This window comes from Amphibalanus amphitrite, unplaced genomic scaffold, assembly GCF_019059575.1.
Source record: "Amphibalanus amphitrite isolate SeventyFive unplaced genomic scaffold, NRLGWU_Aamphi_draft 000256F_arrow, whole genome shotgun sequence".
NCBI lineage: Eukaryota > Metazoa > Arthropoda > Thecostraca > Balanomorpha > Balanidae > Amphibalanus > Amphibalanus amphitrite.
This window is the reverse complement of record NW_024881751.1, coordinates 699683-712637: the sequence shown is the minus strand read 5'-3', so window position 1 is coordinate 712637 and position 12955 is coordinate 699683. Positions and strand designations below refer to the sequence as shown.

General features: G+C 43.8%; 1 long non-coding RNA gene across 1 annotated transcript; it reads right to left on the bottom strand.

The window, feature by feature from the left end:
* Positions 1-440: 440 nt before the first annotated feature.
* Positions 441-2870, bottom strand: LOC122386589. Its single transcript, XR_006257405.1, has 3 exons — positions 2639-2870; positions 2118-2157; positions 441-1581 (listed from the first exon to the last, which is right to left on the bottom strand). It is a non-coding gene; the product is annotated as an uncharacterized LOC122386589 (long non-coding RNA).
* Between the last annotated feature and the right edge of the window lie 10085 nt (positions 2871-12955).

Here is a 12955-nt window from a genome sequence, read left to right as displayed (position 1 = left end):
TTTGGTGCATTCGCCAACGACCCGTCGTGAAAACGGCTATTAGTGTGTTTGGCGGTGACTTCTTCACACCAACCATTTGCAAAGCTGCCCCATGATACTCAGTCATTATTTGAGTTATTTGGTATCAGGTTTAGTTCAAGTATCAAGTATTAGTTGTTTATCTTACTTTATAGTCATTCATCTGCTTCATGCATATCTATCATTTTGTACCAGTTATTCGGCCGTTAGAGGGCAGACAGGAACTTTATCGTTTCCTCTCCGCGTCCGCTCTTTGATGACGTGAACCGTTCTAAACAGCCCCGGCTCCACATGGCTTGAGCTCATACCATGGGATAACTAATTGGCACGCTGTCCGACGAATTATCATTCCATAACGCGTTAGTGAGCTGAGATCAAAAGATAGGCATTACAGTCGGAACCAAAATATGGAAAAGTCATCATAAAGTGCACATTTGATATATTGCCAAGTGCAAACTACGACCAAAATGGCATGCAATAAAACATTTTTGAGACGCAAGCACCATTGGTATGTAACATTGATTAACCCGTGTACCGACACAAACGCGGAAAAACTACCACCGCCAACTAAACTGAATATATGTAGGTATAGGTAGGTAAGGAAGGCGAAAGAAAAAGACGTCAAACTACATAGCAGACAACAGGTGTAAGTCCCCAAAGCAAAAAAAAAACTTCCAATCTCCTACTCCTCCTTCCTCGCCCTTCCTTCATGGTCTTCTTCTTTTTTCTAGTCTTCTTCCCTTTCCCATCTCCTCCTTTCACTGCTTCTCACTCCTTTCTCTTCCTCTTCTCCATATATCATCGTCGCTAGATCGCATGTCATTTTTTTGTCTTATGCAACATTAGGGGCTTCCTTTATAGATAATGACAACGTTACCCAGAAGTGCAGTTTTTACATTAATGGTAAAAAGAAATAGATTCAAGATGTGGCTATTCTGTGAGCAGCCAAACTGATTACGTTAAATGACAAATGTAAAAGAAGATGAGTAAAAAGTATTAGACGAAATTGGGCTACACAATTTTTGCCATCCAACTTTCAGTCAAGATATCTACAGATATAGATATCTGTTAAAGACATTAATATCCCATAAGGACACCAAAGAAGAGTCATTATTTCGGAAGCGTTATCCCAAGTCCAACTAAGCACAGCAGGTCCGCGTATGACAAAGGGTAAGATAGATGAAATCGCAGCGGTAAACATACCACTTGCCATCGGCGGCAGAAACATACGCGCAGTTATCGCAGTTATACGGCTCGCATCCGCTAAGGTTTGGCTGATCCTCATGCCAGTTGGTGTAGGCTGGAGCAGAGCCGTCAGAGGTGACGAAGGAATCCAGCGTCGTCGTGCCCCGGAGTCCGATCCGGCACCCAAGGAGCTGGACGTCACACACTCAGCACACTGGTTCTCGGCAGCGGAGGTGGGGAGCGCCACTTCGGCACCCAGGCTGGCACAGAGCGACACTGCGTCGGCGTAGGAGATGAGAGAGGAGTTCTCGTAGCGCCAGCAGCTGCCGCCGCAGAGGGTGAACCCCTCTGGACAAACGCACGTGTCAGCGTCGTTATCTGAAAAGGAACAGGGGTACGCATGAGCTATAACTTTGTGTGTGTGGGGTGTGTGTGTGGGGGGGGGGGGGGTGTGTGTGGTGTGTGTGTGTGTAGTCCGTCTGTTATATGGCCTTGGTCCGTCTGTGAAGGCCTTAGCGAAGATGCAAGACGAGCATTGATAATAAAAACAATTTAAGATAAGTAAACTTTGTACCGGACTATACATAGTAGCCTTATAGGAGATAAGAGGGATTTTCTTGAAAACGGGTACCTTTAGGTCTGTATTAGTATGTACATGTATTACCTGTGCCTGTATTAGTTCCCGTATTAGTAAAGTAATCTTGCCCCTAGGTACAACCACCGGTAGATAAACGGCGCATAACTTTGATTTTGAATGAAAGCTTGAATATAACCGGCTTATGTCTGTCACCAGAGGACAAACACATTCTAACCGAATGTTGTGGAGTATGAACCAGCATCAACGCAAAACCATTACCTCTGCGTACTAGCGACACTTGACATTACGTTTGTGACCCACATTCATAGGTACTCACCATTACATTCCTTGGTGTCATTATAATTGCACGCGGCCTCCTGAAACAAATACATATATTGTGTTTGTCATACATGCCCAATAATTTTTTCAAGGAAAAGGAGCAAATCTGCCGTAATGTTACTTATATACATCATTGCAATGTGAGTATGCATAATGGTTGTTGGAAGGTCCCAATTAGAAGGGATGGATGAACAATACCAATTTAACACATTAGTCACAGTATAGTTTCTATCGACCGTGGCAGAAAGATGGAGCGAGTGACCTCACTTATCCATTGCCTCACACTCATGCTCCGGGATGCTCACACCAAGAGGTACGGTAGGATCTGAATGTTCATTCAATGGAGCTGAACAGTGAACTATAGCAAATATAGGCAGTTCATTATTACTTGAAGTTTTTATACTGTAAGCAGTGCACAAATTAGAGATTTATTAGCAGTGGCTGTTGCTTGGCGGGACTAATACGTTCAGGTCAATTAGTTCATACATAAACATGGTTCATCACTGAACATGACGTTACCTCGCTGCTGCTGCCGCTCTCCTCGCTGCTTTTTTCTCCCCCTCCGTGGCAGCCGTAGGCGTGTCCTCGACCTCTTCCGCAGCCTCGACCAGCCTCTACCGCTAACATCAAAACAGAACCCAAAAGAACGGCAATGAGAGCAGATCTGAAACTCATCATGGTAAAATAAGAGAGATGTTTAGACAAAACCGACTATTTGGACTGTGTCGTACTGAAGTGGAGCCTCAGCTGTGCCACTGTGCAGCTCTGCGCTTCTTTTATATCTGTCTGTCCTTCTCGGGTCAGCGGGTATGTACTGCACAGTATGCGATATGCGACAATACTGTGTCCGGTCAAATGTCCAGGTCACGCTGGTTAATTTGTGAAAGAATGGACCATGAAAGCCATGAATGCTGCAAACGGCCGATTGTGAGAATCTAGGATACACGTGGAGTGGGGCCCGGGGGGTAGGGGATGGGGAAGGGGTCGAGTTGGGGGGGGGGGTCTTTGGGTCCGTTTTGGGTGGGGACAGATTAACGAGTCGGATGGGAGGAGCTGGTGTTGGAGGTTGTAGCAGGCATTAGAACAGTTTTTCACAAGAGGTGTCACAGGTGTGCGCGAATTTTTTTTTTTAGCCCGCTGCCAGTGTTTCAGAATCAGTTTGAGGTATAGTTATATAAGAATTAAGTTATACCTACCAAGGCGATAAATACCAAGTGGCGTCACGAGAAATTACGCGCAGGCTGGCTGCCATCATGATGTAAACACTTACGGTAGTTGAAAAGCATTTATGAGATAATATTATGCAGAGGCGGATCCAGCTCAGAGTTTTTGGGGGGGAGGGCAAACCATAACAATTTATCGATTCTTTCCATGCATCGTCCATAGGCGTAATGTTAAAATTATGCCGTTTGGGGGGGGGCAAATGCCCATTTTGCCCCCCCCCCTGGATCCGCCACTGATATTATGCATACAAATTATATTGTTTCGTTTAAGCGTTCCCGAACTTTACGAAAAAAATACTCCCAAAACAACAAATTTATTCAAATGGTTTCCTCAGAAAAGGTACACAATTCACACGATCACGTCACCGAAACCGAACAGGCAGGTATGCTAGTGACTACGGCCTGAATTATTCAAGATTTGTGTATAAAATCTATGTACTCATGCTTAATACACCGGTGACAGGGTAACCATGGCACCGTTATCAATATTAAGTTTCAAAGCAATGGAACTGACGATAAAGCTGCAGCGCGACCATTTGCTTTTTTCTTGAGTTGTGGTCAACCGTTATCTGATGACTTGGTCTTAGTTGACCCGGTAGCCAAAACTATGTATGTAATATTTTCAGGCTATGAGAAATAATTAAATGCTTAAGCGCCCAAAACAATGACGCTAAATGTCACTATTCTTAATAACACATTCAAAACAACGGGAAGGAACGTATTTAAACACCTCTAGCAGGGCATGGTTAAATTCAATAAATTCGCCATTCGCTGGGCGTCAAAACCTTCAACATGCTTAATTTTAGTGATAATCAGGTTAAATTAAGAGGAAAATAGCAAGTGGGCCGTATCCTCCCCTTGACTCGGGCTTAAACTAACATATGATATGTCTGATTGCTTAGTTAACCCGCGCCCTGTTGGGGGAAGGGGAGGGGCGAAACAGGCCCCCCTCTCTGTGCTTTCGATATCTGCTAAAGTGTTGCAGATTACATTGTAGTCAATCTTTCAAGACCTTTCCAAGCACCAACTTTACACCTTGTGAGCAAAAATTTTATAACGGGCTATGACAGGTTGACCACAAATGACGTCAGAATGACGTCATGTTCTGTCATTTTGTCTCTTCAAAACAGGTTTACGAGAAGAGCTGTCACACTCAGGCCTACAGTTTTGAAGGCACAGAAACATGTTTAGCACAAAAAAGTTGTGGAATTATCAGTGCCACAAAAGTTGCAATCTCGCTATTTTTTCCTATTTTTTTGCTTTAGATTTTGACCTCAAAAGTTGAATAACATATTTTTTTAGATATAATACCCTATGATTTACGACAAAAAAAAAATACAGTAGGTACAAACGAACAGACGGACTGTGCTAGAGCGGGCTTCAACCTGAGGGGGTCGCTAATCGGAGCATTCGCCCTAAAACTGATAAAGACACACATCCACGATACATATTTTTCGGTATGTACAGTCCACAGCAGAAGTAATGTGGGGTTTCAGTCATGGGTATGTTCTGCTTCTGAAGCTTAGGAACGATTAGCCAGACTACAATGAAACTTTGAATGTAGCTTATATGTATCGTCACCCTTGCAGCTGCAACTTTAGCTATTGACATCTTCTTTTCGATCACTCCGCATTAACCCGCGCCCCGTAGGGGGGGCCGAAACGCCCCCCCCCCCCTGTCCTTTTCGGTCGATATCTCCTAAACCGCTTCAGATATCGCCACCAAACTTTCAGGACCCCTCCGGGCATCAATTTTACACATTGTGACCAAAAATTTTTCCACAGGCTATGATAGGTTGGCCACAAATGACGTCAGAATGACGTCATGTTCTGTCATTTTCGACCGAATAAAGACCTTCGCGAGAAGACCTGTCAGGCCTACAGCTTTGAAGCTACAGAAAAATGATCAAGACATGAAAGGTGTAGAATTGACAGGGCTACAAAACTGCTGTCTCGGATTTTTGAAATTTTTGAGTTTTGAACCCCAAAAATCAAAAAAACATTTTTTTGGATATATTAGCCAAAAAATCCAAAAAGTTTTTTGAGTTTAAAAAAACGGAATATATGTGATAGTACCTACCGTCTTCTATCTACATACCGAATTTCAGATCGATACCTCGTTTTTTGGCCAAGTTATAGCGAAAAAAAACTTCAAAATTGATGACGTCAAATTTTCAAACTCAATTTTTTGCAGTTCTAGACCTCGTAGAGCAAAACAAAGACCACCATTAGACTCCCCGTGACAAGCTGCATCGAATAGATACCCATTTTATGCAAAAATATCAACTTTGAAATTTGACCTTATTTGACCTGACCTTGACCTGACCTTCACCAAAACGTGACCTAGGCTGGCCCCAAAGGCTGCCTAACCCACATAATCGCATTTGTCATGTAAAATGGACCATAAAACATGTATCACACGACACTTTCATATTGTGATCCCGGTGACCTGACCTCGCTGTGACCTGACCTGGTATCAGTGACCTCAGATAGCAAAGTATGTGTTTGACGAACAATGTACCATCGATGGTTTTCAATAAATTACCAATTAACTCGATTTCACAACACATTTCTTGAAATGCCTGTGAACGGTGAAAATCTGACCTTTGACCTGACCTGTGACGTCATCGGTTTGACCTAGGTCAATGAAATTTGGTCACAAGGTAGTTCCCGGGTGGGGCTATCGAACGCCGTTTGAATTTTGAAAATCGGCCGGTAACTTTCCGAGATCTTAGGGGGGGCCGAAACGCCCCCCCCCCCCCCTACGGGTGGTAGGGTCCGCCGGTAGCCCTACGGGGCGCGGGTTAAACAATCGCCAGTCAAAGCCAGCCGTTGAGATTGGTAAAACCCTACATTACTTTAGCGGTGGGCTGTACATTTGCTTCCTGGTCAGGTGATGTCACCGAACTGTGATTCGGTGGGTGTGACGATTTGGACCGAAGGTAACCTGCAGAAACCTTCGTGAAAAAAAAATGCGCAGGCTGCTCAGTAAGAAGAAGTAAGTATACGTGCATTCCAAGTTTATCTCATTCTTAGAATTAAGTGGTTGAAGGTGCATATAGGTACATGTAGCTACATAGTACATATGTCATATAGGTATGTAATATGTATCTTTCTTACTTCTAAATACGTCTTTAAGTTGACATCAAATGTGAATATTCACAGCAAATATGTATGTACTGTTCTGACTTCTGTATAGCTATGATATTCCTATCATGCGCATTAACATCTGCGCAGTTGGACTCATCTCTCTGTAGCATTCCATATTTTACGACTGATCTCATTACGAAACAATGTACCATATAGAATGCATCAGATTGAATCAAGCTTCCGCTGCCGCTCAGTCATATTGCACGGCTCTGAAAACGGAAACGTTCTCGCTGACGGCATGTTCATTGTTCATTGTTTGCTCCGCGCATCCACCTATATATTCAAACATTTTTTCCTACCGATGTCATGAGAGACACACCCCTGCGCAGCTATGAGCTGCGCTGAGGCCGCCTTCCGTTTGCCAGCCGTGTTCTATATGTATACCTACTTAGAGTGTGAAAACTTTCAAACAATAATGAATTGCATATGTTCTATAGTTGGGCTGCATTGAATGAACATTCAGAACCTTCTGTACCTCTTGGTGCGAGCAGCCCGGAGCTATAAATAGGGATGAGTGAGGTCGATCGTTCCATCTTTCTGCCAAAAACTATCCTGTGACTACTCGTAACGTGTTCAATTGTTATATGTTTAATATCCATTAATCTAGATTGAGACTTTCTAACAACCGTTCTGCATACTCACATTGCAATGAAAGTAACATAGGTACAGCAGATTTTTTTTTTTTTTTTGAAACGATATTGACAGGGCATGTATAACAAACTCAATATACCTGTGTATTTTTTCAGGAGGTCGCGTGCAACTACAATGATACCAAGGAATGTAATGGTGAGTGCCTTTGATTGTGGGCTACAGAGTGTCATATGTCGCTATGGTATAGTAGGTTGTGGAGGCAATGGTTTTGCGTTCATGCTCGTTCATACGCCATAGGATTCGGTTAGAACATGTTTAACTGTTTATCCCTTGGTGATAGATAAAATAAGGACCGGTTCCTTTTATGCTTATCTTCAAAATCAGTGTTATAGCCGTTAATTTAACGTGGTAAATGTTGATACCTAGATAAGTACCTATTTTCATGAAAAAAAAATAACGCTCAATTCCTATGAGGCTCCTTGGAGTTTCGTCACGAAGGTAACTTATGTATATTTAAAGGTAGTGTGCCACCTTTGAAAGATTTCCCATTTTATTTTTCCTAGGATAAGAAGCTTCTGTTTTTACCTAATATCGCAAAAAAAGCAAAAATGGGCCTGGAATAGTGCCTTTTTCGCCTAAAAGTTTATCGGTTTTTCGATATGTATAACAACTGTAGTGGGCTGACCTGCAAACAGGCGTCGGCAACAATCGCGAATGGGGCGCACATGTGACAATAAGCAAAGGTCATTATACAGTTACGACGTACGGGAATGAGTTATCAGCTGTCTAATCGTAGACAACACAATGTCGAATTTAAACTGTAAGCCTGTATTGGTATTGTTTCTTTAATTTGGCTGTCCAACATTAACACGCGCACTGCAGGGGGGGTTGTTTTCAACCCCCCCTGTGGTTTTTTCGCAAATCGCGAGAAAACGGCGGCGCGTAGCGCCGCCAAATTTTGCATACCTGTTCTCCCAACTTTTGCACACCTTGAGTAAAATTTTGACCCCAGGTGACCTATGGTCAGGTCACCAGGTCAGGTCAAGTGACCCTACCTCGAAACGTAAATTTCGAAGTTTGCAATCCCACCAAGCCCACAGTTGTTGAGATATGATCTTGAAACCCACAGGAAATAGTAAAGTCATCACGAGCTACAACTTGTATATCTCGGAATTTTTATATCGATGACCTAAGGTCAGGTCATTTTTGCGACCGGCCCATTATAAGTCAATGGGAGAAATTTCAACTTACTCTGAATGCCATCCTATGACTTCAATACGCTCAGGATCATAGTATTACAGGTCCCTGTTGGTGATTTCACCGAAACATATCACTTATGACCTTTGGAAGGAGATCTCCAGGTCATCTTAGGTCACCTGAGGTCACCAGCTGTTTTTCTTCAATAACTTGAGATTGAATAGAGATAGAGACTCCGTTCGACGTTTATCGTGTTTTTCTCGTCAATGCGGATCGAATGATATGCAACATGACCTATTTCGGTCAGGTCATGACCTTGACCTGAGGTCAATTTTTCAACTTGACCTTTCGAGGTCATATTATATATCATTCGATGCGCCTTGACGAGCTAAGAACGATGGCGTTCGAATCGATCCTCTGTCTTGTGTGCAAGACAAGTTATTCAAGAAAAACTACCGCGAAATTCCTGTTGTGAAAATCGTAGCATTTTATCTTCGGTGACCTCTGGTGACCTCGTTTTTTACCTGACCCAAAAATGATCTTAGTATTTCTTGTAGATCTCATCTCAACCTATCCAACGCCGTTTACCGCTTGTCGCTACGTTGCGCCGTTTTTGAGATCTCAGGGGGGTTGTTTTCAACCCCCCCCCCCCCCCTGCAGTTCGTGTTCGGCTCAGACCCGCTGCAGTGCGCGTGTTAATTTATGGTTTGAAATATTATTTTATGTAAAATAATTGATATGAAACAGCCGTCTCTAAAGTTATGACCCCATTTCACCACACGCAAGTGGCAGAAATGACAATGATCAGCTGACGCATTTTTCTTGGCCGAAGTCAGAGCGCGCGGCCCGACGCACCACCACCGCACCACAAAGTATGAGCAGAAGCCGCGCCCAAAGCCAGGGCCCCGGTAACGTGAGGTAGCCGAGTCGGGGCAGCGTGCGCTGACCCAAGCCGGGGCCGCAGCTTTGGGCGCGGTCTACCGCATCCCCGCGGGCAGCCCCGGGCTATCACATGACACCGGGAGGACGCGCGGCCCCGGCTTGGGTGGGTGGCTATCAAAGCATACAAAAGTGCAGCGTACAATCCTCAAAGCATACAAAATCGTAACATACAACGCGCAAAACCTACAAAACAGGCCAGGTAGGGGACAGTCCAAACGTACAAAAGCGCAGCGTACAAAATTCCAACGTACTAAAGTTAACCGTCCAATGGGTAAAGCGTACAAAAGCAAATCAAACAATGCTCAGAACGTACAAAATTGGAACGTACAATGGCAGATCAAACAAACGCGTAACATACAAAATTGCAACCTACAAAACGAGATGATCGTATCATACAAAATCGCATCGTCTAAAATCGGAAGGTACAAAATGCCTCTGGTTGATGCCGGGTGAATTGATATTTAACGAGTCAGCCACCAGATGGGGTAATGGTGCTGTGGCAGTGGTTTTTTGGAAGCCACCAGGAAATAGAGTGGAATGCCACTAAGTCCCTTAGAAACACGATACTCTGGACGCTGCACCGGCCGGCTATCGACGCTGCGGGCGGTCGGAGGGTGCCGAGGGGAATGGTTCCGAGCAGGCGGGAACACGATACCTCTGAACGCTGCACCGGCCGACTATCGACGCTGCGGGTGCCGCGGGGACCGGTGCCGAGCAGGCGACGAGGAGAAGCGGGCATTAAGACCGGGAGATATATATTATATTGGCGGGTGTGCATATGTAGGTAAATGAGGTATGCAACACCTTTATCCTTGATCACACCCCCCTACCCACGCCCTGCTGGGGGGGCTGTTTGAACAACCCCTCTGGTTTCTCGCGAATATCTAAAAAACGGCGGCTCAGGATGCCACCGTGTTTTGCACACCTTATATCATAATAAGGTGATATAAGGTGGTCATATATCATATCATATATCATAATGATATGATATATGATAATGGTCATATCATAACCATTATGATATAAGGTCATATCATAACCTTATATCATAATGGTCATATCATAACCTTGGATGACCAAAGTCATCCAAGGTCAGGTCACCATATCACTTCAAGTGACCTTACTACATGAAAAGTTTCAATGCCTGTCACAGCTACATCGAGTGGCTGATCACTTTGAAACTTTGAGCAACTGATAAAACAACAGTATATATGTTACAGGCAATGTGTGGAATTAGGCATTCAATAGAATGCCTGACCGACCAGGCATTCTATAGAATCCCTACTATGGACGTCAAACCCCTTGAGACCCCACTTTTTTGCGATAATTTTTAAATGCGTCATCTCTCGTTGACAATATTCTGGCAATGTGTGTTTCAGAACCTGCCGAAACTTTTATTACTAAGATATTTTGACGCCAAACGATTATAAAAGGTACTTCTCATTCACTCGTAATGTTAAATTTCACGGAACGAATCTGCTGTTTGGGTAGAGGCTACGCGCTCATGGGGCGGGGCCACGTAATGACGTCAGCGCTAAGCTCCGCCCTACCCCTCCGGCGCTCCTTGCCCGGCGACCGGTCACTCGCGTCTCTCGCTCCATTCAGGCTTGATGGTGGGCGGTAGCTGGTAGCGGTAGCGGGCGCTGGTAGATGACATTAAGAGCAGATGGCGCTGGTGGCGGGGCTCGAGTGTGGCCAAGCGCAAGCCTCTGCCCGGGCCTGAATTGACCTTAGCATTACGAGTGAATGAGAAGTACCTTTCATAATCGTTTGGCGTCAAAATACCTTAGTAATAAAAGTTTCGGCAGGTTCTGAAACACACATTGCCAGAATATTGTCAACGAGAGATGACGCATTTAAAAATTATCGCAAAAAAGTGGGGCCTCAAGGGGTTTGACGTCCATAGTAGGTATTCTATAGAATGCCTGAACCACCAGGCATTCTATAGAATCCCTAGGCATTCTAGAGAATGCCTGATTTTCAGGCATTCTAGAGAATGCCTGATTTTCAGGCATTCTATAGAATGCCTAGGAAATACACGTATCTTTCCAACAATTTAGTGTAGGTTGTATAAGATTATGAGCACAGACCGATATGTACATTATTATTTTCTGCCTGGCTACCTTTCGGTCAGCTATTATAGTTCGTTTTTTTTTCAAAAGGACGCTGGCTCAAAGTTCAATATCGAAGCTCTCACGTGAGTTTGGGCAGCTTCAGTGTCTGGCCAATAATTTCTTACCGAAAAAATAATCGATTTCAAATTGTGCACGGTAAGTAGCTGGAAATTGTTTCTTAAAAATGAACATACTATGATGACGTCAATGGTGGCAGCAGACACCCAAATGTCCGTGCAATGGGACAAGTGTCAACGAATTTGGGTGAAACTTAGTTTTTCACTGTTGCCGAGCTTATAAACGAGTAAGTGGTTCCGTCCATGATAGTTATAAGTTACATTGCAATACATGTTCGACAGCATGACGTCACCACTGTTCTCATATCTGGTTCCAAAACGCACATATGGAAATTATCGGGAAGAAATCACATGTTAAAATTAGTCGACGTTCGATTTTCTCAGGTTCAGTTTTTGCTCGTTTTGCTCGCTAAAACACGTGCTTGTTCGAAAAACATACTTGGAGCCAGCGTCCTTTTGAAAAAAAACGAACTATAATGTTCATTCAGTCAAATGTTCATTCATTCATTCATGTTCATTCAGTGAAATTTTCCGGTCAGGTATTCAATCTAACCCTATTAGGTCAAATTGTAGATTATTTTTCAGGTTTTCATTCTGAGAGTAGGTACATAGTATTTATCTTAACGCTAGAAAGACGATGGTGGTAATGTCAATATCGGAAACGCTTTTGGTAAAAAAGTTGCACAGAAAAAAGTTTGGTAAATCGTCCATTTTTGAGGGTGTTTGCCCTCTTAATGTCGAACGATCGATTTAGGTCAAACTGGAGAAAACAACTACGAGCCAAAAATGGCCAAAAATTTGCCTGACCTAAAAATGGCTTAGCTATTTGTTTTAGATTTGGCATCCTTTCGAACACTGCCAAAGCATTACTGGTGTAAAATTTCGTAATTTTGACGACCATTCGAACACCGCATGGCCCAGAAGTCAAGCTGGAAGGGGAGATTGAACAACACTTTATCCGGCTCTTGTTACGGCCGGGCCACCGCCCGGACGTGGAGTAGAATAATAAGCCATTTATTCAGGTTATTCCCTGACATTACAGTGTAGGTTGAGCTGTCCATTTATATTGAGAGTCGTTACACGAAGTGCTTATGACGACATAAGATGTGACCTTTTGCTATATTCTTCATCTTCATTTCTAACATCAGAACAAAGCCATCGTCATTCGCAATCACTTTCGATTCAAGCCTACGTTCCACCCACCCAGCCAACACTCTACTAGTGCAGCTTCGTATCTGTAGCAACATAACCCTCCGAGCGATAACCGTTTAAGCGACTGGTTGACCTGTCCCTTGCGCCGTGGCCCTCCCGCGCCAACGGGATTGGATCAGTTGCTGTTTGCGGCGCGCCATTTGGTGGTCGGCATAGCCCAATTTCTCCCTCGCTTCCTCTCATCTCATTGCCCTGAAATGGTGTAAGGTGACGACCGACCTAGGCCAACAAAGAAAATTAGGTAAACAAATAGCATTACCGCCACTAACCCCTAAATTTCGAAGTGTTGTTTCGGAAAATCAAAATACTTAGGCATTCTATAGAATGCCTG